The 26,838-nt window shown below is 40.4% G+C and overlaps 14 non-coding genes across 14 annotated transcripts; all 14 read left to right on the forward strand.

Annotated features, from left to right (window-relative positions):
- The first annotated feature begins 5,257 nt into the window (after positions 1 to 5,257).
- Positions 5,258 to 5,331, forward strand: TRNAT-AGU (transfer RNA threonine (anticodon AGU)). The gene has a single exon. It is a non-coding gene; the product is annotated as a tRNA-Thr (tRNA).
- A 4,968-nt stretch (positions 5,332 to 10,299) lies between these two features.
- On the forward strand, positions 10,300 to 10,373 carry TRNAT-AGU (transfer RNA threonine (anticodon AGU)). The gene has a single exon. It is a non-coding gene; the product is annotated as a tRNA-Thr (tRNA).
- Positions 10,374 to 11,141: 768 nt separating this feature from the next.
- On the forward strand, positions 11,142 to 11,215 carry TRNAT-AGU (transfer RNA threonine (anticodon AGU)). The gene has a single exon. It is a non-coding gene; the product is annotated as a tRNA-Thr (tRNA).
- A 767-nt stretch (positions 11,216 to 11,982) lies between these two features.
- TRNAT-AGU (transfer RNA threonine (anticodon AGU)) lies at positions 11,983 to 12,056 on the forward strand. Its single transcript has one exon. It is a non-coding gene; the product is annotated as a tRNA-Thr (tRNA).
- Positions 12,057 to 12,823: 767 nt separating this feature from the next.
- TRNAT-AGU (transfer RNA threonine (anticodon AGU)) lies at positions 12,824 to 12,897 on the forward strand. The gene has a single exon. It is a non-coding gene; the product is annotated as a tRNA-Thr (tRNA).
- A 1,609-nt stretch (positions 12,898 to 14,506) lies between these two features.
- Positions 14,507 to 14,580, forward strand: TRNAT-AGU (transfer RNA threonine (anticodon AGU)). The gene has a single exon. It is a non-coding gene; the product is annotated as a tRNA-Thr (tRNA).
- Positions 14,581 to 16,187: 1,607 nt separating this feature from the next.
- On the forward strand, positions 16,188 to 16,261 carry TRNAT-AGU (transfer RNA threonine (anticodon AGU)). The gene has a single exon. It is a non-coding gene; the product is annotated as a tRNA-Thr (tRNA).
- A 767-nt stretch (positions 16,262 to 17,028) lies between these two features.
- Positions 17,029 to 17,102, forward strand: TRNAT-AGU (transfer RNA threonine (anticodon AGU)). The gene has a single exon. It is a non-coding gene; the product is annotated as a tRNA-Thr (tRNA).
- Positions 17,103 to 17,867: 765 nt separating this feature from the next.
- Positions 17,868 to 17,941, forward strand: TRNAT-AGU (transfer RNA threonine (anticodon AGU)). Its single transcript has one exon. It is a non-coding gene; the product is annotated as a tRNA-Thr (tRNA).
- A 1,608-nt stretch (positions 17,942 to 19,549) lies between these two features.
- TRNAT-AGU (transfer RNA threonine (anticodon AGU)) lies at positions 19,550 to 19,623 on the forward strand. Its single transcript has one exon. It is a non-coding gene; the product is annotated as a tRNA-Thr (tRNA).
- A 767-nt stretch (positions 19,624 to 20,390) lies between these two features.
- Positions 20,391 to 20,464, forward strand: TRNAT-AGU (transfer RNA threonine (anticodon AGU)). Its single transcript has one exon. It is a non-coding gene; the product is annotated as a tRNA-Thr (tRNA).
- A 767-nt stretch (positions 20,465 to 21,231) lies between these two features.
- On the forward strand, positions 21,232 to 21,305 carry TRNAT-AGU (transfer RNA threonine (anticodon AGU)). The gene has a single exon. It is a non-coding gene; the product is annotated as a tRNA-Thr (tRNA).
- A 765-nt stretch (positions 21,306 to 22,070) lies between these two features.
- On the forward strand, positions 22,071 to 22,144 carry TRNAT-AGU (transfer RNA threonine (anticodon AGU)). Its single transcript has one exon. It is a non-coding gene; the product is annotated as a tRNA-Thr (tRNA).
- Positions 22,145 to 25,436: 3,292 nt separating this feature from the next.
- TRNAT-AGU (transfer RNA threonine (anticodon AGU)) lies at positions 25,437 to 25,510 on the forward strand. Its single transcript has one exon. It is a non-coding gene; the product is annotated as a tRNA-Thr (tRNA).
- Positions 25,511 to 26,838: the final 1,328 nt, after the last annotated feature.

The raw sequence follows: 26,838 nt of genomic DNA on the forward strand, positions 1-26,838 counted from the left end.
GGAATAGGAAATGTCTGGTTGAAATGTGAAGGCGTTCCTAGTATAGGGATGAGGATTGGAGATAAGAGCAGTCAGGTGGCGGAATTGGCAGCCATCTATAAAGCAATTGCTACTGCAGTTGATAAAAAGTTCAGTGAAATTGTCCTGGTGACTGATTCTGACTATGCACGGAATAGCTTTGTGGAGTATTTGCCTGGTTGGAAAGCAAGAGGCATGGTTACATACAACAAAAAGCCACTTAAACATGGAAAAATGATACAAGCCATAGACAAATTGGTGTCAGAAAATAATTTAACAATATACTGGAGAAAAATTCGTGGGCATTTAAAAACACCAGGAGAGGATAAGGAGGGAAATGATAAGGCAGACCATCTGGCTAAGATTGGGGCTGTGATGGGAGAATTGCTACCTATTGATTATTTAATGAGTGAAATACAAATTGATGCAGTCACACGTTCTAAAGCACCAAAGGAGGTAGATCAACCGGTGGTGCAGTGGAGTCATGACACGCCAGACCAAGATTTGATTGAGGCACAAAAGAATGATCAAATTTTGGGAATCTATTATAATCATTTGATAGATCCTGAACAAAATCCTTTAACAGAAAATGATTGTATGGGAAAAGAAGAGTTGAGGGTGTTATTAAAGAACAAAACACGAATTAGATTACAGGATGGACTCATGATTAGAGAGTCCATAACAGGGCAAATACAGTGGGTAGTACCCCTTTCATTCAGAGGACTAATGCTACACCATGCACACGATGCCATAACTGCAGGCCATAGAAGTTCACAAAAAACATTAGAAATACTAAAAGATTATGCTTACTGGCCTCATATGTCCCAAGATGTGGAATTATATACTAGAGGATGTCTAGTATGCGCCCAATTTAAACCTGCTTCACCAATGCATAGAGCACCATTGATGAAAAGAGGCCTAACTCTCCCATGGTCAGATTTGCAAATAGACTATGTAGGTCCTTTAAAAAGGTCGAGCAGGGGACACCGCTATATTTTGAGTGTGGTATGTTTGATGTCAAAGTGGATTGAGTGCATTCCCGCACCAGATTGTAGTGCGCAAACAGCAGCCACATTGCTGGTGAACCATGTGTTCTCAAGGTTTGGGTTGCCACAAAGAATTGAGTCAGACAGAGGAAGTCATTTCACAAGTACTCTAATGAGTAAGGTATGGCAAATACTAGGTGTGAAAAGGAAACTACATATCGCATATCGGGCGGCGTCTTCAGGTACAGTTGAAAGAAGCAATAGGTCTGTTGTGGATATTTTAAAGAAATTTGTGGCAGAAGCAGGTTCCAGCTGGGATTTGCGTTTACCATTGGTTTTGATGGCAATCAGGTCGACTCCTGCCAAAGCAACAGGTGTTAGCCCCCATGAGGTCTTAACAGGTAGGAAAATGGTGTTACCACAACACCTACTATACAGAACACATGAGCAAACTCTAGTGAGTGCATCCACAGTTCATGAATATATTGATGAACTGAGGAGGCATTTGCAACATGCATTTGCTTTTGTGCAGAGAAATCTGGAAAGAGCTGCTGACAGTGCTAAGTCATATTATGACAAAAAGACATCAGTAAAGGAATACAATGTAGGGGATCAGGTGTACAAGTTTCATTTTGGAAAAAGTAAACAGAAAAATTCTAAATTTCTGACAGCCTGGCAGGGGCCATTTCGAATTATAGATAAAGTCTCTCCTGTAGTGTATAAAATTTTGAAAAATGAAGGTGAAACAGCAATAGAGCAGTTTGTCCATGTAAATCAAATCAAACCATGCCATCCCAGACATGAGATCAGGCAGCTTGAGCATGTGGAAACGGATAGAGTCCCTTGAGAAAATAAATGGGTGTAATCAGGAGGCAGTGACAAAGAAGTTAAAAAAAAAGTTGATTGTTATGATGGCACATAAACACTGTAATATATGTAAAAATATATAATATAAATAAATAAATAAATAAATAAATAAATAAATGCACATATAACGGAAGCTCGTGGTTGGTGTGCAGAGAGAAAGTGTATTAAATATTGAAGGCTGTTTTATATGTGTTTGTTTTCTTTTAACTTGTGTTTAATTTCAGAAAAAAGAAGAAAAAAAAACGAAGTATTTTTACCAAGCATGTTTTATTTTTGGCAAAAGGATGAAGTTAGTATTGTGCTATGTACTTAATCTGTTTATTTTCTATTTTGATTTAGACAATTAACATTATTTGGTCGGAGGTTCCGGAATCAGAGGCCACGGGAGACGATGGAGTCCTGGAGTCCCCTGGATGAAGACCAAAAGATGCCTGCCTCCAGGTGGAGGTGAAGACAAAATAACCGGAATGCCAAAAGAGATGACTACTGTGGATTCAAGATTGCCAAGATGAAAGAGTACTCGAATGAACCGAATAACATCGCTGGTCGGGACATACCAAAAGAGACAAAGCAAAAGTTCCGGCATATGAAGTTCCACGTATTTATTATTTTAATTATTTATTTTAACTTGTTATATTACTTATTTGTTTTAGTTAGTTGTTTTATTTCATTGTTTTTTAATTGACTTGGAAAATTTAAACTTAAAGTAATGCCACTTCCACTGAGAAGGCAAATGTGGAACATTTTATGAACTGATGGACTCAGATGAAATGTTGATTGCAAATTTTCATTGATGCACATGAATATTCATTTTGTTGGATTGCTATATTGTAAAAAAAAATAGAACAGGTTGTTTTTAGGAATTGGCTTGGATTATAGCCAAGTTCTAAAAACAAAAGGAGGGTATATGTAAGGATATTTGGCGTGTTACAGTACACAGTACAGCAATACTACACAAGTAGCACACATTTTTTTGCAGCACCACCACCACAAGGGTGCGGTGCATTGCTATATGGGTTAGCAGATTAACAAGGAAAGACAGACTATTCAGTAAAAAACGATTTTAACATATAAGATGCAAATCTATTTTTACAGTTAAAAGCACACGTGTTCATTTAAAAATGCACACTATTTTTCACCTGAAATGCCTATATTGCTAGAGACACATTTGAAAATTAACAGCTAACCTATTAACCATTAACCTGACTAATAAAACCTTATTTTAATATAACCCACTAATAAAATGTGTTCTCTACTGCAGAATTAGGCATACTCTGAAAACCATTTAAATGAGTGTGCAGATTTTTCTCTTCTCTTCTCTGCCTGATTCTCCGTGTTGTTGTGCACAGTAACTGCAGGAAGGAGGAAGTCAGATTTGCAACAATTGCAAATGTATAAGCGAAGCTATTGTTGAAGAGTAGGAGGATGAGAGATGATGGATTTCATTGGGACACGTCATAAAGAGGGCTGAGAGGAAAGTTTTAGTGGGCAGTATCAGGGAAAAAGACAGGCAGACATCTTTCTGCACTACTGGGGAGAAGACCTGGCTGTGGGGTACTGACTGAATGCAGATTCCTGTGTCCTGCTGCAGTCGACATTGGGGAGAGCTGAAAGAAAAACCTTTCCACTGGCTGAGGCAGTCCTATCTGAAAAAGCTGAGAATTCCAGGCAATGACCCCGGCTTGAGAAGGCAAGCGTTCCTTTTTGCTGGAGTTAATCCAAGAGAGCCACATTCACAAAGAGAAGCCTCTGAACAGATAAGGTAATTACATAACTGGGGGAGCTGTGTGTGTGCACGAAAATATGCAGTCAGTGTAGAAAAAATGAAAGTCCCGTGCGTGTCTTAATCAAGTGCTAATGTTGCAATTTGAGTTCTGTTCTCCGCCACTCTATTTGCAGTGGGTCATAGAAAATGCTTTGATTGTGCCATTTTATTGCTGTAAAGAATGAAATCGTGTTAAATACAACTTTTATAATACAGAAAAATATTTGAAAACAGACGGATGGTGTACTTACTGTTTATCATTACAGTGCTGTTGATGTGGGGAGATTTTTAAATAGTGCAATGGTCATTTTAAGACAGATGTGTGCATGTCAGAATCAGTATGAATAATTGTGAGTGACTGTAGTATAACTTGTTGGAGGTACATGAGCCAACGGGAAGAGAGACTCTCTGAACATAGCTCCCTACCGTATATAAGGTAGTGGAAATTACCACAAGACTACCACATATAGCTCTCTGTCGTAAATAAGTCAGTGAGTTTGCCCATGGTGGCGCACCAACACTATCACTGGAAAATGTGGTATCCCTAGAATGCAGGTCTGAGGTCTCTCTAGTGATCACACGAAAAATCTAAGCGAAGATAAGGGATTCTGGACATTGGGGCCACAAATAAAACAAGAGAATTATGCTCACCAAAATACCACCAACCACGTATACCAAATATGCAGGTCTGGGTGCTGAAATAATGTATGTCCATTGTATTATTGTTGCACATGGCCAAATCTGAATACAAAGAGTGATTATTGCTAAGTTATTTTTCGGCGGTAATAAAATACCGTCAGGCCCCAAATCTCCACAAAATACCCTACAATCCTGAGTTCGAATCTCAGCAGCGCCTGTCTGCTTTTTTTCGACCAATCTGTCTCCCCAATATTAAAACTTTGTACAAAGATTGCTATTTCATGCTATTTAGAAGCACAGTCAGGCTTGATATGTTGGCAAAGCATCCAAGAACTCTGGACTCCACTACCTTAGAGTCATATTGCCCAAGGTTGCGATGCCATCAGAAATAGCACATATTAGAATGAGCAATTCATATTTCCTGCTTAATTTTTTGTAAAAGAAGCAAAGGTACGCCTGAACAGGGACTTGAATCCTGGACCCTCAGATTAAAAGTCTGATGCTCTACCGACTGAGCTATCCAGGCAGATGGATCACTGCCATTTGAAACTTGATTTTCACTCTACATCACCTCCATACATGGCTACCTCACTGTTCAATAAAGGAAATGAATTACTAGTGCATTACACACATTTTGACACTGGAGACATAACTTTTTTCAGTCATTCCGTATCCAGATATAGAGATTTGCAGCATCTAGGACTTTAATGTTCACCCACTTACGGATTTGAATGTTTTGCCACATTCATGAGTGCAAACTTGCTCCCCAGTAAAGACGAACATGTGCTCCTCAATGCACACACTGGGCAATGCAGTCCACTCTAAATCGACGATTAATGACATGCTCGTTTTGTGCAATGGAGTTTCAGTCAATTGGAAAACATTTTGAAAAGTTATATTGCAACAGAAGCCCAGCCTTAAAAAAGTGGATTTCACTTCTAAATGATTACATGAGGAAGGAAAGGAGACCAGATGCAAAAAAGGTGCTGTGGCTTAGTTGGTTAAAGCGCCTGTCTAGTAAACAGGAGATCCTGAGTTCGAATCTCAGCAGCGCCTGTCTGCTTTTTTTTCGACCAATCTGTCTCCCCAATATTAAAACTTTGTACAAAGATTGCTATTTCATGCTATTTAGAAGCACAGTCAGGCTTGAAATGTTGGCAAAGCATCCAAGAACTCTGGACTCCACTACCTTAGAGTCATATTGCCCAAGGTTGCGATGCCATCAGAAATAGCACATATTAGAATGAGCAATTCATATTTCCTGCTTAATTTTTTGTAAAAGAAGCAAAGGTACGCCTGAACAGGGACTTGAACCCTGGACCCTCAGATTAAAAGTCTGATGCTCTACCGACCGAGCTATCCAGGCACAGGGATCACTGCCCATTTGAAACTTGATTTTCACTCTACAGCACCTCCATACATGGCTACCTCACTGGTCAATAAAGGAAATGAATTACTAGTGCATTACACACATTTTGACACTGGAGACATAACTTGTTTCAGTCATTCCGTATCCAGATATAGAGATTTGCAGCATCTAGGACTTTAATGTTCACCCACTTACGGATTTGAATGTTTTGCCACATTCATGAGTGCAAACTTGCTCCCCAGTAAAGACGAACATGTGCTCCTCAATGCACACACTGGGCAATGCAGTCCACTCTAAATCGACGATTAATGACATGCTCGTTTTGTGCAATGGAGTTTCAGTCAATTGGAAAACATTTTGAAAAGTTATATTGCAACAGAAGCCCAGCCTTAAAAAAGTGGATTTCACTTCTAAATGATTACATGAGGAAGGAAAGGAGACCAGATGCAAAAAAGGTGCTGTGCCTTAGTTGGTTAAAGTGCCTGTCTAGTAAACAGGAGATCCTGAGTTCGAATCTCAGCAGCGCCTGTCTGCTTTTTTTTCGACCAATCTGTCTCCCCAATATTAAAACTTTGTACAAAGATTGCTATTTCATGCTATTTAGAAGCACAGTCAGGCTTGAAATGTTGGCAAAGCATCCAAAAACTCTGGACTCCACTACCTTAGAGTCATATTGCCCAAGGTTGCGATGCCATCAGAAATAGCACATATTAGAATGAGCAATTCATATTTCCTGCTTAATTTTTTGTAAAAGAAGCAAAGGTACGCCTGAACAGGGACTTGAACCCTGGACCCTCAGATTAAAAGTCTGATGCTCTACCGACTGAGCTATCCAGGCACAAGGATCACTGCCCATTTGAAACTTGATTTTCACTCTACAGCACCTCCATACATGGCTACCTCACTGGTCAATAAAGGAAATGAATTACTAGTGCATTACACACATTTTGACACTGGAGACATAACTTTTTTCAGTCATTCCGTATCCAGATATAGAGATTTGCAGCATCTAGGACTTTAATGTTCACCCACTTACGGATTTGAATGTTTTGCCACATTCATGAGTGCAAAATTTCTCCCCAGTAAAGGCGAACATGTGCTCCTCAATACACACACTGGGCAATGCAGTCCACTCTAAATCAACGATTAATGACATGCTCGTTTTGTGCAATGGAGTTTCAGTCAATTGGAAAACATTTTGTAAAGTTATATTGCAACAGAAGCCCAGCCTTAAAAAAAGTGGATTTCACTTCTAAATGATTACATGAGGAAGGACAGGAGATCAGATGCAAAAGTGGTGCTGTGGCTTAGTTGGTTAAAGCGCCTGTCTAGTAAACAGGAGATCCTGAGTTTGAATCTCAGCAGCGCCTGTCTGCTTTTTTTTCGACCAATCTGTCTCCCCAATATTAAAACTTTGTACAAAGATTGCTATTTCATGCTATTTAGAAGCACAGTCAGGCTTGAAATGTTGGCAAAGCATCCAAGAATTCTGGACTCCACTACCTTAGAGTCATATTGCCCAAGGTTGCGATGCCATCAGAAATAGCACATATTAGAATGAGCAATTCATATTTCCTGCTAAATTTTTTGTAAAAGAAGCAAAGATACGCCTGAACAGGGACTTGAACCCTGGACCCTCAGATTAAAAGTCTGATGCTCTACCGACTGAGCTATCCAGGCAGATGGATCACTGCCATTTGAAACTTGATTTTCACTCTACAGCACCTCCATACATGGCTACCTCACTGGTCAATAAAGGAAATGAATTACTAGTGCATTACACACATTTTGACACTGGAGACATAACTTTTTTCAGTCATTCCGTATCCAGATATAGAGATTTGCAGCATCTAGGACTTTAATGTTCACCCACTTACGGATTTGAATGTTTTGCCACATTCATGAGTGCAAACTTGCTCCCCAGTAAAGACGAACATGTGCTCCTCAATGCACACACTGGGCAATGCAGTCCACTCTAAATCGACGATTAATGACATGCTCGTTTTGTGCAATGGAGTTTCAGTCAACTGGAAAACATTTTGAAAAGTTACATTGCAACAGAAGCCCAGCCTTAAAAAAGTGGATTTCACTTCTAAATGATTACATGAGGAAGGAAAGGAGACCAGATGCAAAAAAGGAGCTGCGGCTTAGTTGGTTAAAGCGCCTGTCTAGTAAACAGGAGATCCTGAGTTCGAATCTCAGCAGCGCCTGTCTGCTTTTTTTTCGACCAATCTGTCTCCCCAATATTAAAACTTTGTACAAAGATTGCTATTTCATGCTATTTAGAAGCACAGTCAGGCTTGAAATGTTGGCAAAGCATCCAAGAACTCTGGACTCCACTACCTTAGAGTCATATTGCCCAAGGTTGCGATGCCATCAGAAATAGCACATATTAGAATGAGCAATTCATATTTCCTGCTTAATTTTTTGTAAAAGAAGCAAAGGTACGCCTGAACAGGGACTTGAACCCTGGACCCTCAGATTAAAAGTCTGATGCTCTACCGACTGAGCTATCCAGGCACATGGATCACTGCCATTTGAAACTTGATTTTCACTCTACAGCGCCTCCATACATGGCTACCTCACTGGTCAATAAAGGAAATGAATTACTAGTGCATTACACACATTTTGACACTGGAGACATAACTTTTTTCAGTCATTCCGTATCCAGATATAGAGATTTGCAGCATCTAGGACTTTAATGTTCACCCACTTACGGATTTGAATGTTTTGCCACATTAATGAGTGCAAACTTGCTCCCCAGTAAAGACGAACATGTGCTCCTCAATGCACACACTGGGCAATGCAGTCCACTCTAAATCGACGATTAATGACATGCTTGTTTTGTGCAATGGAGTTTCAGTCAATTGGAAAACATTTTGAAAAGTTATATTGCAACAGAAGCCCAGCCTTAAAAAAGTGGATTTCACTTCTAAATGATTACATGAGGAAGGAAAGGAGACCAGATGCAAAAAAGGTGCTGTGGCTTAGTTGGTTAAAGCGCCTGTCTAGTAAACAGGAGATCCTGAGTTTGAATCTCAGCAGCGCCTGTCTGCTTTTTTTCGACCAATCTGTCTCCCCAATATTAAAACTTTGTACAAAGATTGCTATTTCATGCTATTTAGAAGCACAGTCAGGCTTGAAATGTTGGCAAAGCATCCAAGAATTCTGGACTCCACTACCTTAGAGTCATATTGCCCAAGGTTGCGATGCCATCAGAAATAGCACATATTAGAATGAGCAATTCATATTTCCTGCTTAATTTTTTGTAAAAGAAGCAAAGGTACGCCTGAACAGGGACTTGAACCCTGGACCCTCAGATTAAAAGTCTGATGCTCTACCGACTGAGCTATCCAGGTAGATGGATCACTGCCATTTGAAACTTGATTTTCACTCTACAGCACCTCCATACATGGCTACCTCACTGGTCAATAAAGGAAATGAATTACTAGTGCATTACACACATTTTGACACTGGAGACATAACTTTTTTCAGTCATTCCGTATCCAGATATAGAGATTTGCAGCATCTAGGACTTTAATGTTCACCCACTTACGGATTTGAATGTTTTGCCACATTCATGAGTGCAAACTTGCTCCCCAGTAAAGACGAACATGTGCTCCTCAATGCACACACTGGGCAATGCAGTCCACTCTAAATCGACGATTAATGACATGCTCGTTTTGTGCAATGGAGTTTCAGTCAACTGGAAAACATTTTGAAAAGTTATATTGCAACAGAAGCACAGCCTTAAAAAAGTGGATTTCACTTCTAAATGATTACATGAGGAAGGAAAGGAGACCAGATGCAAAAAAGGTGCTGCGGCTTAGTTGGTTAAAGCGCCTGTCTAGTAAACACGAGATCCTGAGTTCGAATCTCAGCAGCGCCTGTCTGCTTTTTTTTCGACCAATCTGTCTCCCCAATATTAAAACTTTGTACAAAGATTGCTATTTCATGCTATTTAGAAGCACAGTCAGGCTTGAAATGTTGGCAAAGCATCCAAGAACTCTGGACTCCACTACCTTAGAGTCATATTGCCCAAGGTTGCGATGCCATCAGAAATAGCACATATTAGAATGAGCAATTCATATTTCCTGCTTAATTTTTTGTAAAAGAAGCAAAGGTACGCCTGAACAGGGACTTGAACCCTGGACCCTCAGATTAAAAGTCTGATGCTCTACCGACTGAGCTATCCAGGCACATGGATCACTGCCATTTGAAACTTGATTTTCACTCTACAGCGCCTCCATACATGGCTACCTCACTGGTCAATAAAGGAAATGAATTACTAGTGCATTACACACATTTTGACACTGGAGACATAACTTTTTTCAGTCATTCCGTATCCAGATATAGAGATTTGCAGCATCTAGGACTTTAATGTTCACCCACTTACGGATTTGAATGTTTTGCCACATTCATGAGTGCAAACTTGCTCCCCAGTAAAGACGAACATGTGCTCCTCAATGCACACACTGGGCAATGCAGTCCACTCTAAATCGACGATTAATGACATGCTCGTTTTGTGCAATGGAGTTTCAGTCAATTGGAAAACATTTTGAAAAGTTATATTGCAACAGAAGCCCAGCCTTAAAAAAGTGGATTTCACTTCTAAATGATTACATGAGGAAGGAAAGGAGACCAGATGCAAAAAAGGTGCTGTGGCTTAGTTGGTTAAAGCGCCTGTCTAGTAAACAGGAGATCCTGAGTTCGAATCTCAGCAGCGCCTGTCTGCTTTTTTTTCGACCAATCTGTCTCCCCAATATTAAAACTTTGTACAAAGATTGCTATTTCATGCTATTTAGAAGCACAGTCAGGCTTGAAATGTTGGCAAAGCATCCAAGAACTCTGGACTCCACTACCTTAGAGTCATATTGCCCAAGGTTGCGATGCCATCAGAAATAGCACATATTAGAATGAGCAATTCATATTTCCTGCTTAATTTTTTGTAAAAGAAGCAAAGGTACGCCTGAACAGGGACTTGAACCCTGGACCCTCAGATTAAAAGTCTGATGCTCTACTGACTGAGCTATCCAGGCACAAGGATCACTGCCCATTTGAAACTTGATTTTCACTCTACAGCACCTCCATACATGGCTACCTCACTGGTCAATAAAGGAAATGAATTACTAGTGCATTACACACATTTTGACACTGGAGACATAACTTTTTTCAGTCATTCCGTATCCAGATATAGAGATTTGCAGCATCTAGGACTTTAATGTTCACCCACTTACGGATTTGAATGTTTTGCCACATTCATGAGTGCAAACTTGCTCCCCAGTAAAGACGAACATGTGCTCCTCAATGCACACACTGGGCAATGCAGTCCACTCTAAATCGACGATTAATGACATGCTCGTTTTGTGCAATGGAGTTTCAGTCAATTGGAAAACATTTTGTAAAGTTATATTGCAACAGAAGCCCAGCCTTAAAAAAAGTGGATTTCACTTCTAAATGATTACATGAGGAAGGACAGGAGATCAGATGCAAAAGTGGTGCTGTGGCTTAGTTGGTTAAAGCGCCTGTCTAGTAAACAGGAGATCCTGAGTTCGAATCTCAGCAGCGCCTGTCTGCTTTTTTTTCGACCAATCTGTCTCCCCAATATTAAAACTTTGTACAAAGATTGCTATTTCATGCTATTTAGAAGCACAGTCAGGCTTGAAATGTTGGCAAAGCATCCAAGAATTCTGGACTCCACTACCTTAGAGTCATATTGCCCAAGGTTGCGATGCCATCAGAAATAGCACATATTAGAATGAGCAATTCATATTTCCTGCTAAATTTTTTGTAAAAGAAGCAAAGATACGCCTGAACAGGGACTTGAACCCTGGACCCTCAGATTAAAAGTCTGATGCTCTACCGACTGAGCTATCCAGGCAGATGGATCACTGCCATTTGAAACTTGATTTTCACTCTACAGCACCTCCATACATGGCTACCTCACTGGTCAATAAAGGAAATGAATTACTAGTGCATTACACACATTTTGACACTGGAGACATAACTTTTTTCAGTCATTCCGTATCCAGATATAGAGATTTGCAGCATCTAGGACTTTAATGTTCACCCACTTACGGATTTGAATGTTTTGCCACATTCATGAGTGCAAAATTGCTCCCCAGTAAAGGCAAACATGTGCTCCTCAATACACACACTGGGCAATGCAGTCCACTCTAAATCAACGATTAATGACATGCTCGTTTTGTGCAATGGAGTTTCAGTCAATTGGAAAACATTTTGTAAAGTTATATTGCAACAGAAGCCCAGCCTTAAAAAAAGTGGATTTCACTTCTAAATGATTACATGAGGAAGGAAAGGAGATCAGATGCAAAAGAGGTGCTGTGGCTTAGTTGGTTAAAGCGCCTGTCTAGTAAACAGGAGATCCTGAGTTCGAATCTCAGCAGCGCCTGTCTGCTTTTTTTTCGACCAATCTGTCTCCCCAATATTAAAACTTTGTACAAAGATTGTTATTTCATGCTATTTAGAAGCACAGTCAGGCTTGAAATGTTGGCAAAGCATCCAAGAATTCTGGACTCCACTACCTTAGAGTCATATTGCCCAAGGTTGCGATGCCATCAGAAATAGCACATATTAGAATGAGCAATTCATATTTCCTGCTAAATTTTTTGTAAAAGAAGCAAAGATACGCCTGAACAGGGACTTGAACCCTGGACCCTCAGATTAAAAGTCTGATGCTCTACCGACTGAGCTATCCAGGCACAGGGATCACTGCCCATTTGAAACTTGATTTTCACTCTACAGCACCTCCATACATGGCTACCTCACTGGTCAATAAAGGAAATGAATTACTAGTGCATTACACACATTTTGACACTGGAGACATAACTTTTTTCAGTCATTCCGTATCCAGATATAGAGATTTGCAGCATCTAGGACTTTAATGTTCACCCACTTACGGATTTGAATGTTTTGCCACATTCATGAGTGCAAACTTGCTCCCCAGTAAAGACGAACATGTGCTCCTCAATGCACACACTGGGCAATGCAGTCCACTCTAAATCGACGATTAATGACATGCTCGTTTTGTGCAATGGAGTTTCAGTCAATTGGAAAACATTTTGAAAAGTTATATTGCAACAGAAGCCCAGCCTTAAAAAAGTGGATTTCACTTCTAAATGATTACATGAGGAAGGAAAGGAGACCAGATGCAAAAAAGGTGCTGTGGCTTAGTTGGTTAAAGCGCCTGTCTAGTAAACAGGAGATCCTGAGTTCGAATCTCAGCAGCGCCTGTCTGCTTTTTTTTCGACCAATCTGTCTCCCCAATATTAAAACTTTGTACAAAGATTGCTATTTCATGCTATTTAGAAGCACAGTCAGGCTTGAAATGTTGGCAAAGCATCCAAGAACTCTGGACTCCACTACCTTAGAGTCATATTGCCCAAGGTTGCGATGCCATCAGAAATAGCACATATTAGAATGAGCAATTCATATTTCCTGCTTAATTTTTTGTAAAAGAAGCAAAGGTACGCCTGAACAGGGACTTGAACCCTGGACCCTCAGATTAAAAGTCTGATGCTCTACTGACTGAGCTATCCAGGCACAAGGATCACTGCCCATTTGAAACTTGATTTTCACTCTACAGCACCTCCATACATGGCTACCTCACTGGTCAATAAAGGAAATGAATTACTAGTGCATTACACACATTTTGACACTGGAGACATAACTTTTTTCAGTCATTCCGTATCCAGATATAGAGATTTGCAGCATCTAGGACTTTAATGTTCACCCACTTACGGATTTGAATGTTTTGCCACATTCATGAGTGCAAACTTGCTCCCCAGTAAAGACGAACATGTGCTCCTCAATGCACACACTGGGCAATGCAGTCCACTCTAAATCGACGATTAATGACATGCTCGTTTTGTGCAATGGAGTTTCAGTCAAGTGGAAAACATTTTGAAAAGTTATATTGCAACAGAAGCCCAGCCTTAAAAAAGTGGATTTCACTTCTAAATGATTACATGAGGAAGGAAAGGAGACCAGATGCAAAAAAGGTGCTGTGGCTTAGTTGGTTAAAGTGCCTGTCTAGTAAACAGGAGATCCTGAGTTCGAATCTCAGCAGCGCCTGTCTGCTTTTTTTTCGACCAATCTGTCTCCCCAATATTAAAACTTTGTACAAAGATTGCTATTTCATGCTATTTAGAAGCACAGTCAGGCTTGAAATGTTGGCAAAGCATCCAAAAACTCTGGACTCCACTACCTTAGAGTCATATTGCCCAAGGTTGCGATGCCATCAGAAATAGCACATATTAGAATGAGCAATTCATATTTCCTGCTTAATTTTTTGTAAAAGAAGCAAAGGTACGCCTGAACAGGGACTTGAACCCTGGACCCTCAGATTAAAAGTCTGATGCTCTACCGACTGAGCTATCCAGGCACAAGGATCACTGCCCATTTGAAACTTGATTTTCACTCTACAGCACCTCCATACATGGCTACCTCACTGGTCAATAAAGGAAATGAATTACTAGTGCATTACACACATTTTGACACTGGAGACATAACTTTTTTCAGTCATTCCGTATCCAGATATAGAGATTTGCAGCATCTAGGACTTTAATGTTCACCCACTTACGGATTTGAATGTTTTGCCACATTCATGAGTGCAAAATTTCTCCCCAGTAAAGGCGAACATGTGCTCCTCAATACACACACTGGGCAATGCAGTCCACTCTAAATCAACGATTAATGACATGCTCGTTTTGTGCAATGGAGTTTCAGTCAATTGGAAAACATTTTGTAAAGTTATATTGCAACAGAAGCCCAGCCTTAAAAAAAGTGGATTTCACTTCTAAATGATTACATGAGGAAGGACAGGAGATCAGATGCAAAAGTGGTGCTGTGGCTTAGTTGGTTAAAGCGCCTGTCTAGTAAACAGGAGATCCTGAGTTCGAATCTCAGCAGCGCCTGTCTGCTTTTTTTTCGACCAATCTGTCTCCCCAATATTAAAACTTTGTACAAAGATTGCTATTTCATGCTATTTAGAAGCACAGTCAGGCTTGAAATGTTGGCAAAGCATCCAAGAATTCTGGACTCCACTACCTTAGAGTCATATTGCCCAAGGTTGCGATGCCATCAGAAATAGCACATATTAGAATGAGCAATTCATATTTCCTGCTAAATTTTTTGTAAAAGAAGCAAAGATACGCCTGAACAGGGACTTGAACCCTGGACCCTCAGATTAAAAGTCTGATGCTCTACCGACTGAGCTATCCAGGCAGATGGATCACTGCCATTTGAAACTTGATTTTCACTCTACAGCACCTCCATACATGGCTACCTCACTGGTCAATAAAGGAAATGAATTACTAGTGCATTACACACATTTTGACACTGGAGACATAACTTTTTTCAGTCATTCCGTATCCAGATATAGAGATTTGCAGCATCTAGGACTTTAATGTTCACCCACTTACGGATTTGAATGTTTTGCCACATTCATGAGTGCAAACTTGCTCCCCAGTAAAGACGAACATGTGCTCCTCAATGCACACACTGGGCAATGCAGTCCACTCTAAATCGACGATTAATGACATGCTCGTTTTGTGCAATGGAGTTTCAGTCAACTGGAAAACATTTTGAAAAGTTATATTGCAACAGAAGCCCAGCCTTAAAAACGTGGATTTCACTTCTAAATGATTACATGAGGAAGGAAAGGAGACCAGATGCAAAAAAGGTGCTGCGGCTTAGTTGGTTAAAGCGCCTGTCTAGTAAACAGGAGATCCTGAGTTCGAATCTCAGCAGCGCCTGTCTGCTTTTTTTTCGACCAATCTGTCTCCCCAATATTAAAACTTTGTACAAAGATTGCTATTTCATGCTATTTAGAAGCACAGTCAGGCTTGAAATGTTGGCAAAGCATCCAAGAACTCTGGACTCCACTACCTTAGAGTCATATTGCCCAAGGTTGCGATGCCATCAGAAATAGCACATATTAGAATGAGCAATTCATATTTCCTGCTTAATTTTTTGTAAAAGAAGCAAAGGTACGCCTGAACAGGGACTTGAACCCTGGACCCTCAGATTAAAAGTCTGATGCTCTACCGACTGAGCTATCCAGGCACATGGATCACTGCCATTTGAAACTTGATTTTCACTCTACAGCGCCTCCATACATGGCTACCTCACTGGTCAATAAAGGAAATGAATTACTAGTGCATTACACACATTTTGACACTGGAGACATAACTTTTTTCAGTCATTCCGTATCCAGATATAGAGATTTGCAGCATCTAGGACTTTAATGTTCACCCACTTACGGATTTGAATGTTTTGCCACATTCATGAGTGCAAAATTGCTCCCCAGTAAAGTCAAACATGTGCTCCTCAATACACACACTGGGCAATGCAGTCCACTCTAAATCAACGATTAATGACATGCTCGTTTTGTGCAATGGAGTTTCAGTCAATTGGAAAACATTTTGTAAAGTTATATTGCAACAGAAGCCCAGCCTTAAAAAAAGTGGATTTCACTTCTAAATGATTACATGAGGAAGGAAAGGAGATCAGATGCAAAAGAGGTGCTGTGGCTTAGTTGGTTAAAGCGCCTGTCTAGTAAACAGGAGATCCTGAGTTCGAATCTCAGCAGCGCCTGTCTGCTTTTTTTTCGACCAATCTGTCTCCCCAATATTAAAACTTTGTACAAAGATTGTTATTTCATGCTATTTAGAAGCACAGTCAGGCTTGAAATGTTGGCAAAGCATCCAAGAATTCTGGACTCCACTACCTTAGAGTCATATTGCCCAAGGTTGCGATGCCATCAGAAATAGCACATATTAGAATGAGCAATTCATATTTCCTGCTAAATTTTTTGTAAAAGAAGCAAAGATACGCCTGAACAGGGACTTGCACCCTGGACCCTCAGATTAAAAGTCTGATGCTCTACCGACTGAGCTATCCAGGCACAGGGATCACTGCCCATTTGAAACTTGATTTTCACTCTACAGCACCTCCATACATGGCTACCTCACTGGTCAATAAAGGAAATGAATTACTAGTGCATTACACACATTTTGACACTGGAGACATAACTTTTTTCAGTCATTCCGTATCCAGATATAGAGATTTGCAGCATCTAGGACTTTAATGTTCACCCACTTACGGATTTGAATGTTTTGCCACATTCATGAGTGCAAACTTGCTCCCCAGTAAAGACGAACATGTGCTCCTCAATGCACACACTGGGCAATGCAGTCCACTCTAAATCGACGATTAATGACATGCTCGTTTTGTGCAATGGAGTTTCAGTCAATTGGAAAACATTTTGAAAAGTTATATTGCAACAGAAGCCCAGCCTTAAAAAAGTGGATTTCACTTCTAAATGATTACATGAGGAAGGAAAGGAGACCAGATGCAAAAAAGGTGCTGTGGCTTAGTTGGTTAAAGCGCCTGTCTAGTAAACAGGAGATCCTGAGTTCGAATCTCAGCAGCGCCTGTCTGCTTTTTTTGGACCAATCTGTCTCCCCAATATTAAAACTTTGTACAAAGATTGCTATTTCATGCTATTTAGAAGCACAGTCAGGCTTGATATGTTGGCAAAGCATCCAAGAACTCTGGACTCCACTACCTTAGAGTCATATTGCCCAAGGTTGCGATGCCATCAGAAATAGCACATATTAGAATGAGCAATTCATATTTCCTGCTTAATTTTTTGTAAAAGAAGCAAAGGTACGCCTGAACAGGGACTTGAATCCTGGACCCTCAGATTAAAAGTCTGATGCTCTACCGACTGAGCTATCCAGGCAGATGGATCACTGCCATTTGAAACTTGATTTTCACTCTACATCACCTCCATACATGGCTACCTCACTGGTCAATAAAGGAAATGAATTACTAGTGCATTACACACATTTTGACACTGGAGACATAACTTTTTTCAGTCATTCCGTATCCAGATATAGAGATTTGCAGCATCTAGGACTTTAATGTTCACCCACTTACGGATTTGAATGTTTTGCCACATTCATGAGTGCAAACTTGCTCCCCAGTAAAGACGAACATGTGCTCCTCAATGCACACACTGGGCAATGCAGTCCACTCTAAATCGACGATTAATGACATGCTCGTTTTGTGCAATGGAGTTTCAGTCAATTGGAAAACATTTTGAAAAGTTATATTGCAACAGAAGCCCAGCCTTAAAAAAGTGGATTTCACTTCTAAATGATTACATGAGGAAGGAAAGGAGACCAGATGCAAAAAAGGTGCTGTGGCTTAGTTGGTTAAAGCGCCTGTCTAGTAAACAGGAGATCCTGAGTTCGAATCTCAGCAGCGCCTGTCTGCTTTTTTTTCGACCAATCTGTCTCCCCAATATTAAAACTTTGTACAAAGATTGCTATTTCATGCTATTTAGAAGCACAGTCAGGCTTGAAATGTTGGCAAAGCATCCAAGAACTCTGGACTCCACTACCTTAGAGTCATATTGCCCAAGGTTGCGATGCCATCAGAAATAGCACATATTAGAATGAGCAATTCATATTTCCTGCTTAATTTTTTGTAAAAGAAGCAAAGGTACGCCTGAACAGGGACTTGAACCCTGGACCCTCAGATTAAAAGTCTGATGCTCTACTGACTGAGCTATCCAGGCACAAGGATCACTGCCCATTTGAAACTTGATTTTCACTCTACAGCACCTCCATACATGGCTACCTCACTGGTCAATAAAGGAAATGAATTACTAGTGCATTACACACATTTTGACACTGGAGACATAACTTTTTTCAGTCATTCCGTATCCAGATATAGAGATTTGCAGCATCTAGGACTTTAATGTTCACCCACTTACGGATTTGAATGTTTTGCCACATTCATGAGTGCAAACTTGCTCCCCAGTAAAGACGAACATGTGCTCCTCAATGCACACACTGGGCAATGCAGTCCACTCTAAATCGACGATTAATGACATGCTCGTTTTGTGCAATGGAGTTTCAGTCAATTGGAAAACATTTTGAAAAGTTATATTGCAACAGAAGCCCAGCCTTAAAAAAGTGGATTTCACTTCTAAATGATTACATGAGGAAGGAAAGGAGACCAGATGCAAAAAAGGTGCTGTGGCTTAGTTGGTTAAAGTGCCTGTCTAGTAAACAGGAGATCCTGAGTTCGAATCTCAGCAGCGCCTGTCTGCTTTTTTTTCGACCAATCTGTCTCCCCAATATTAAAACTTTGTACAAAGATTGCTATTTCATGCTATTTAGAAGCACAGTCAGGCTTGAAATGTTGGCAAAGCATCCAAGAACTCTGGACTCCATTACCTTAGAGTCATATTGCCCAAGGTTGCGATGCCATCAGAAATAGCACATATTAGAATGAGCAATTCATATTTCCTGCTTAATTTTTTGTAAAAGAAGCAAAGGTACGCCTGAACAGGGACTTGAACCCTGGACCCTCAGATTAAAAGTCTGATGCTCTACCGACTGAGCTATCCAGGCACAGGGATCACTGCCCATTTGAAACTTGATTTTCACTCTACAGCACCTCCATACATGGCTACCTCACTGTTCAATAAAGGAAATGAATTACTAGTGCATTACACACATTTTGACACTGGAGACATAACTTTTTTCAGTCATTCCGTATCCAGATATAGAGATTTGCAGCATCTAGGACTTTAATGTTCACCCACTTACGGATTTGAATGTTTTGCCACATTCATGAGTGCAAACTTGCTCCCCAGTAAAGACGAACATGTGCTCCTCAATGCACACACTGGGCAATGCAGTCCACTCTAAATCGACGATTAATGACATGCTCGTTTTGTGCAATGGAGTTTCAGTCAATTGGAAAACATTTTGAAAAGTTATATTGCAACAGAAGCCCAGCCTTAAAAAAGTGGATTTCACTTCTGAATGATTACATGAGGAAGGAAAGGAGACCAGATGCAAAAAAGGTGCTGTGGCTTAGTTGGTTAAAGCGCCTGTCTAGTAAACAGGAGATCCTGAGTTCGAATCTCAGCAGCGCCTGTCTGCTTTTTTTTGGACCAATCTGTCTCCCCAATATTAAAACTTTGTACAAAGATTGCTATTTCATGCTATTTAGAAGCACAGTCAGGCTTGAAATGTTGGCAAAGCATCCAAGAACTCTGGACTCCACTACCTTAGAGTCATATTGCCCAAGGTTGCGATGCCATCAGAAACAGCACATATTAGAATGAGCAATTCATATTTCCTGCTTAATTTTTTGTAAAAGAAGCAAAGGTACGCCTGAACAGGGACTTGAACCCTGGACCCTCAGATCAAAAGTCTGATGCTCTACCGACTGAGCTATCCAGGCACATGGATCACTGCCATTTGAAACTTGATTTTCACTCTACAGCGCCTCCATACATGGCTACCTCACTGGTCAATAAAGGAAATGAATTACTAGTGCATTACACACATTTTGACACTGGAGACATAACTTTTTTCAGTCATTCCGTATCCAGATATAGAGATTTGCAGCATCTAGGACTTTAATGTTCACCCACTTACGGATTTGAATGTTTTGCCACATTCATGAGTGCAAAATTGCTCCCCAGTAAAGGCAAACATGTGCTCCTCAATACACACACTGGGCAATGCAGTCCACTCTAAATCAACGATTAATGACATGCTCGTTTTGTGCAATGGAGTTTCAGTCAATTGGAAAACATTTTGTAAAGTTATATTGCAACAGAAGCCCAGCCTTAAAAAAAGTGGATTTCACTTCTAAATGATTACATGAGGAAGGAAAGGAGATCAGATGCAAAAGAGGTGCTGTGGCTTAGTTGGTTAAAGCGCCTGTCTAGTAAACAGGAGAACCTGAGTTCGAATCTCAGCAGCGCCTGTCTGCTTTTTTTTCGACCAATCTGTCTCCCCAATATTAAAACTTTGTACAAAGATTGTTATTTCATGCTATTTAGAAGCACAGTCAGGCTTGAAATGTTGGCAAAGCATCCAAGAATTCTGGACTCCACTACCTTAGAGTCATATTGCCCAAGGTTGCGATGCCATCAGAAATAGCACATATTAGAATGAGCAATTCATATTTCCTGCTAAATTTTTTGTAAAAGAAGCAAAGATACACCTGAACAGGGACTTGAACCCTGGACCCTCAGATTAAAAGTCTGATGCTCTACCGACTGAGCTATCCAGGCACAGGGATCACTGCCCATTTGAAACTTGATTTTCACTCTACAGCACCTCCATACATGGCTACCTCACTGGTCAATAAAGGAAATGAATTACTAGTGCATTACACACATTTTGACACTGGAGACATAACTTTTTTCAGTCATTCCGTATCCAGATATAGAGATTTGCAGCATCTAGGACTTTAATGTTCACCCACTTACGGATTTGAATGTTTTGCCACATTCATGAGTGCAAACTTGCTCCCCAGTAAAGACGAACATGTGCTCCTCAATGCACACACTGGGCAATGCAGTCCACTCTAAATCGACGATTAATGACATGCTCGTTTTGTGCAATGGAGTTTCAGTCAATTGGAAAACATTTTGAAAAGTTATATTGCAACAGAAGCCCAGCCTTAAAAAAGTGGATTTCACTTCTAAATGATTACATGAGGAAGGAAAGGCGACCAGATGCAAAAAAGGTGCTGTGGCTTAGTTGGTTAAAGCGCCTGTCTAGTAAACAGGAGATCCTGAGTTCGAATCTCAGCAGCGCCTGTCTGCTTTTTTTCGACCAATCTGTCTCCCCAATATTAAAACTTTGTACAAAGATTGCTATTTCATGCTATTTAGAAGCACAGTCAGGCTTGATATGTTGGCAAAGCATCCAAGAACTCTGGACTCCACTACCTTAGAGTCATATTGCCCAAGGTTGTGATGCCATCAGAAATAGCACATATTAGAATGAGCAATTCATAATTCCTGCTTAATTTTTTGTAAAAGAAGCAAAGGTACGCCTGAACAGGGACTTGAATCCTGGACCCTCAGATTAAAAGTCTGATGCTCTACCGACTGAGCTATCCAGGCAGATGGATCACTGCCATTTGAAACTTGATTTTCACTCTACATCACCTCCATACATGGCTACCTCACTGGTCAATAAAGGAAATGAATTACTAGTGCATTACACACATTTTGACACTGGAGACATAACTTTTTTCAGTCATTCCGTATCCAGATATAGAGATTTGCAGCATCTAGGACTTTAATGTTCACCCACTAACGGATTTGAATGTTTTGCCACATTCATGAGTGCAAACTTGCTCCCCAGTAAAGACGAACATGTGCTCCTCAATGCACACACTGGGCAATGCAGTCCACTCTAAATCGACGATTAATGACATGCTCGTTTTGTGCAATGGAGTTTCAGTCAATTGGAAAACATTTTGAAAAGTTATATTGCAACAGAAGCCCAGCCTTAAAAAAGTGGATTTCACTTCTAAATGATTACATGAGGAAGGAAAGGAGACCAGATGCAAAAAAGGTGCTGTGGCTTAGTTGGTTAAAGCGCCTGTCTAGTAAACAGGAGATCCTGAGTTCGAATCTCAGCAGCGCCTGTCTGCTTTTTTTTCGACCAATCTGTCTCCCCAATATTAAAACTTTGTACAAAGATTGCTATTTCATGCTATTTAGAAGCACAGTCAGGCTTGAAATGTTGGCAAAGCATCCAAGAACTCTGGACTCCACTACCTTAGAGTCATATTGCCCAAGGTTGCGATGCCATCAGAAATAGCACATATTAGAATGAGCAATTCATATTTCCTGCTTAATTTTTTGTAAAAGAAGCAAAGGTACGCCTGAACAGGGACTTGAACCCTGGACCCTCAGATTAAAAGTCTGATGCTCTACTGACTGAGCTATCCAGGCACAAGGATCACTGCCCATTTGAAACTTGATTTTCACTCTACAGCACCTCCATACATGGCTACCTCACTGGTCAATAAAGGAAATGAATTACTAGTGCATTACACACATTTTGACACTGGAGACATAACTTTTTTCAGTCATTCCGTATCCAGATATAGAGATTTGCAGCATCTAGGACTTTAATGTTCACCCACTTACGGATTTGAATGTTTTGCCACATTCATGAGTGCAAACTTGCTCCCCAGTAAAGACGAACATGTGCTCCTCAATGCACACACTGGGCAATGCAGTCCACTCTAAATCGACGATTAATGACATGCTCGTTTTGTGCAATGGAGTTTCAGTCAATTGGAAAACATTTTGAAAAGTTATATTGCAACAGAAGCCCAGCCTTAAAAAAGTGGATTTCACTTCTAAATGATTACATGAGGAAGGAAAGGAGACCAGATGCAAAAAAGGTGCTGTGGCTTAGTTGGTTAAAGTGCCTGTCTAGTAAACAGGAGATCCTGAGTTCGAATCTCAGCAGCGCCTGTCTGCTTTTTTTTCGACCAATCTGTCTCCCCAATATTAAAACTTTGTACAAAGATTGCTATTTCATGCTATTTAGAAGCACAGTCAGGCTTGAAATGTTGGCAAAGCATCCAAAAACTCTGGACTCCACTACCTTAGAGTCATATTGCCCAAGGTTGCGATGCCATCAGAAATAGCACATATTAGAATGAGCAATTCATATTTCCTGCTTAATTTTTTGTAAAAGAAGCAAAGGTACGCCTGAACAGGGACTTGAACCCTGGACCCTCAGATTAAAAGTCTGATGCTCTACCGACTGAGCTATCCAGGCACAAGGATCACTGCCCATTTGAAACTTGATTTTCACTCTACAGCACCTCCATACATGGCTACCTCACTGGTCAATAAAGGAAATGAATTACTAGTGCATTACACACATTTTGACACTGGAGACATAACTTTTTTCAGTCATTCCGTATCCAGATATAGAGATTTGCAGCATCTAGGACTTTAATGTTCGCCCACTTACGGATTTGAATGTTTTGCCACATTCATGAGTGCAAAATTTCTCCCCAGTAAAGGCGAACATGTGCTCCTCAATACACACACTGGGCAATGCAGTCCACTCTAAATCAACGATTAATGACATGCTCGTTTTGTGCAATGGAGTTTCAGTCAATTGGAAAACATTTTGTAAAGTTATATTGCAACAGAAGCCCAGCCTTAAAAAAAGTGGATTTCACTTCTAAATGATTACATGAGGAAGGACAGGAGATCAGATGCAAAAGTGGTGCTGTGGCTTAGTTGGTTAAAGCGCCTATCTAGTAAACAGTAGATCCTGAGTTCGAATCTCAGCAGCGCCTGTCTGCTTTTTTTTCGACCAATCTGTCTCCCCAATATTAAAACTTTGTACAAAGATTGCTATTTCATGCTATTTAGAAGCACAGTCAGGCTTGAAATGTTGGCAAAGCATCCAAGAACTCTGGACTCCACTACCTTAGAGTCATATTGCCCAAGGTTGCGATGCCATCAGAAATAGCACATATTAGAATGAGCAATTCATATTTCCTGCTTAATTTTTTGTAAAAGAAGCAAAGGTACGCCTGAACAGGGACTTGAACCCTGGACCCTCAGATTAAAAGTCTGATGCTCTACTGACTGAGCTATCCAGGCACAAGGATCACTGCCCATTTGAAACTTGATTTTCACTCTACAGCACCTCCATACATGGCTACCTCACTGGTCAATAAAGGAAATGAATTACTAGTGCATTACACACATTTTGACATTGGAGACATAACTTTTTTCAGTCATTCCGTATCCAGATATAGAGATTTGCAGCATCTAGGACTTTAATGTTCACCCACTTACGGATTTGAATGTTTTGCCACATTCATGAGTGCAAACTTGCTCCCCAGTAAAGACGAACATGTGCTCCTCAATGCACACACTGGGCAATGCAGTCCACTCTAAATCGACGATTAATGACATGCTCGTTTTGTGCAATGGAGTTTCAGTCAATTGGAAAACATTTTGAAAAGTTATATTGCAACAGAAGCCCAGCCTTAAAAAAGTGGATTTCACTTCTAAATGATTACATGAGGAAGGAAAGGAGACCAGATGCAAAAAAGGTGCTGTGGCTTAGTTGGTTAAAGTGCCTGTCTAGTGAACAGGAGATCCTGAGTTCGAATCTCAGCAGCGCCTGTCTGCTTTTTTTTCGACCAATCTGTCTCCCCAATATTAAAACTTTGTACAAAGATTGCTATTTCATGCTATTTAGAAGCACAGTCAGGCTTGAAATGTTGGCAAAGCATCCAAAAACTCTGGACTCCACTACCTTAGAGTCATATTGCCCAAGGTTGCGATGCCATCAGAAATAGCACATATTAGAATGAGCAATTCATATTTCCTGCTTAATTTTTTGTAAAAGAAGCAAAGGTACGCCTGAACAGGGACTTGAACCCTGGACCCTCAGATTAAAAGTCTGATGCTCTACCGACTGAGCTATCCAGGCACAAGGATCACTGCCCATTTGAAACTTGATTTTCACTCTACAGCACCTCCATACATGGCTACCTCACTGGTCAATAAAGGAAATGAATTACTAGTGCATTACACACATTTTGACACTGGAGACATAACTTTTTTCAATCATTCCGTATCCAGATATAGAGATTTGCAGCATCTAGGACTTTAATGTTCACCCACTTACGGATTTGAATGTTTTGCCACATTCATGAGTGCAAAATTTCTCCCCAGTAAAGGCGAACATGTGCTCCTCAATACACACACTGGGCAATGCAGTCCACTCTAAATCAACGATTAATGACATGCTCGTTTTGTGCAATGGAGTTTCAGTCAATTGGAAAACATTTTGTAAAGTTATATTGCAACAGAAGCCCAGCCTTAAAAAAAGTGGATTTCACTTCTAAATGATTACATGAGGAAGGACAGGAGATCAGATGCAAAAGTGGTGCTGTGGCTTAGTTGGTTAAAGCGCCTGTCTAGTAAACAGGAGATCCTGAGTTCGAATCTCAGCAGCGCCTGTCTGCTTTTTTTTCGACCAATCTGTCTCCCCAATATTAAAACTTTGTACAAAGATTGCTATTTCATGCTATTTAGAAGCACAGTCAGGCTTGAAATGTTGGCAAAGCATCCAAGAATTCTGGACTCCACTACCTTAGAGTCATATTGCCCAAGGTTGCGATGCCATCAGAAATAGCACATATTAGAATGAGCAATTCATATTTCCTGCTAAATTTTTTGTAAAAGAAGCAAAGATACGCCTGAACAGGGACTTGAACCCTGGACCCTCAGATTAAAAGTCTGATGCTCTACCGACTGAGCTATCCAGGCAGATGGATCACTGCCATTTGAAACTTGATTTTCACTCTACAGCACCTCCATACATGGCTGCCTCACTGGTCAATAAAGGAAATGAATTACTAGTGCATTACACACATTTTGACACTGGAGACATAACTTTTTTCAGTCATTCCGTATCCAGATATAGAGATTTGCAGCATCTAGGACTTTAATGTTCACCCACTTACGGATTTGAATGTTTTGCCACATTCATGAGTGCAAACTTGCTCCCCAGTAAAGACGAACATGTGCTCCTCAATGCACACACTGGGCAATGCAGTCCACTCTAAATCGACGATTAATGACATGCTCGTTTTGTGCAATGGAGTTTCAGTCAACTGGAAAACATTTTGAAAAGTTATATTGCAACAGAAGCCCAGCCTTAAAAAAGTGGATTTCACTTCTAAATGATTACATGAGGAAGGAAAGGAGACCAGATGCAAAAAAGGTGCTGCGGCTTAGTTGGTTAAAGCGCCTGTCTAGTAAACAGGAGATCCTGAGTTCGAATCTCAGCAGCGCCTGTCTGCTTTTTTTTCGACCAATCTGTCTCCCCAATATTAAAACTTTGTACAAAGATTGCTATTTCATGCTATTTAGAAGCACAGTCAGGCTTGAAATGTTAGCAAAGCATCCAAGAACTCTGGACTCCACTACCTTAGAGTCATATTGCCCAAGGTTGCGATGCCATCAGAAATAGCACATATTAGAATGAGCAATTCATATTTCCTGCTTAATTTTTTGTAAAAGAAGCAAAGGTACGCCTGAACAGGGACTTGAACCCTGGACCCTCAGATTAAAAGTCTGATGCTCTACCGACTGAGCTATCCAGGCAGATGGATCACTGCCATTTGAAACTTGATTTTCACTCTACAGCACCTCCATACATGGCTACCTCACTGGTCAATAAAGGAAATGAATTACTAGTGCATTACACACATTTTGACACTGGAGACATAACTTTTTTCAGTCATTCCGTATCCAGATATAGAGATTTGCAGCATCTAGGAGT

Source organism: Ambystoma mexicanum, unplaced genomic scaffold (genome assembly GCF_040938575.1).
Source record: "Ambystoma mexicanum isolate Mex_15411 unplaced genomic scaffold, UKY_AmexF1_1 Mex_scaf1, whole genome shotgun sequence".
In the NCBI taxonomy this organism is placed as follows: Eukaryota; Metazoa; Chordata; class Amphibia; order Caudata; family Ambystomatidae; genus Ambystoma; species Ambystoma mexicanum.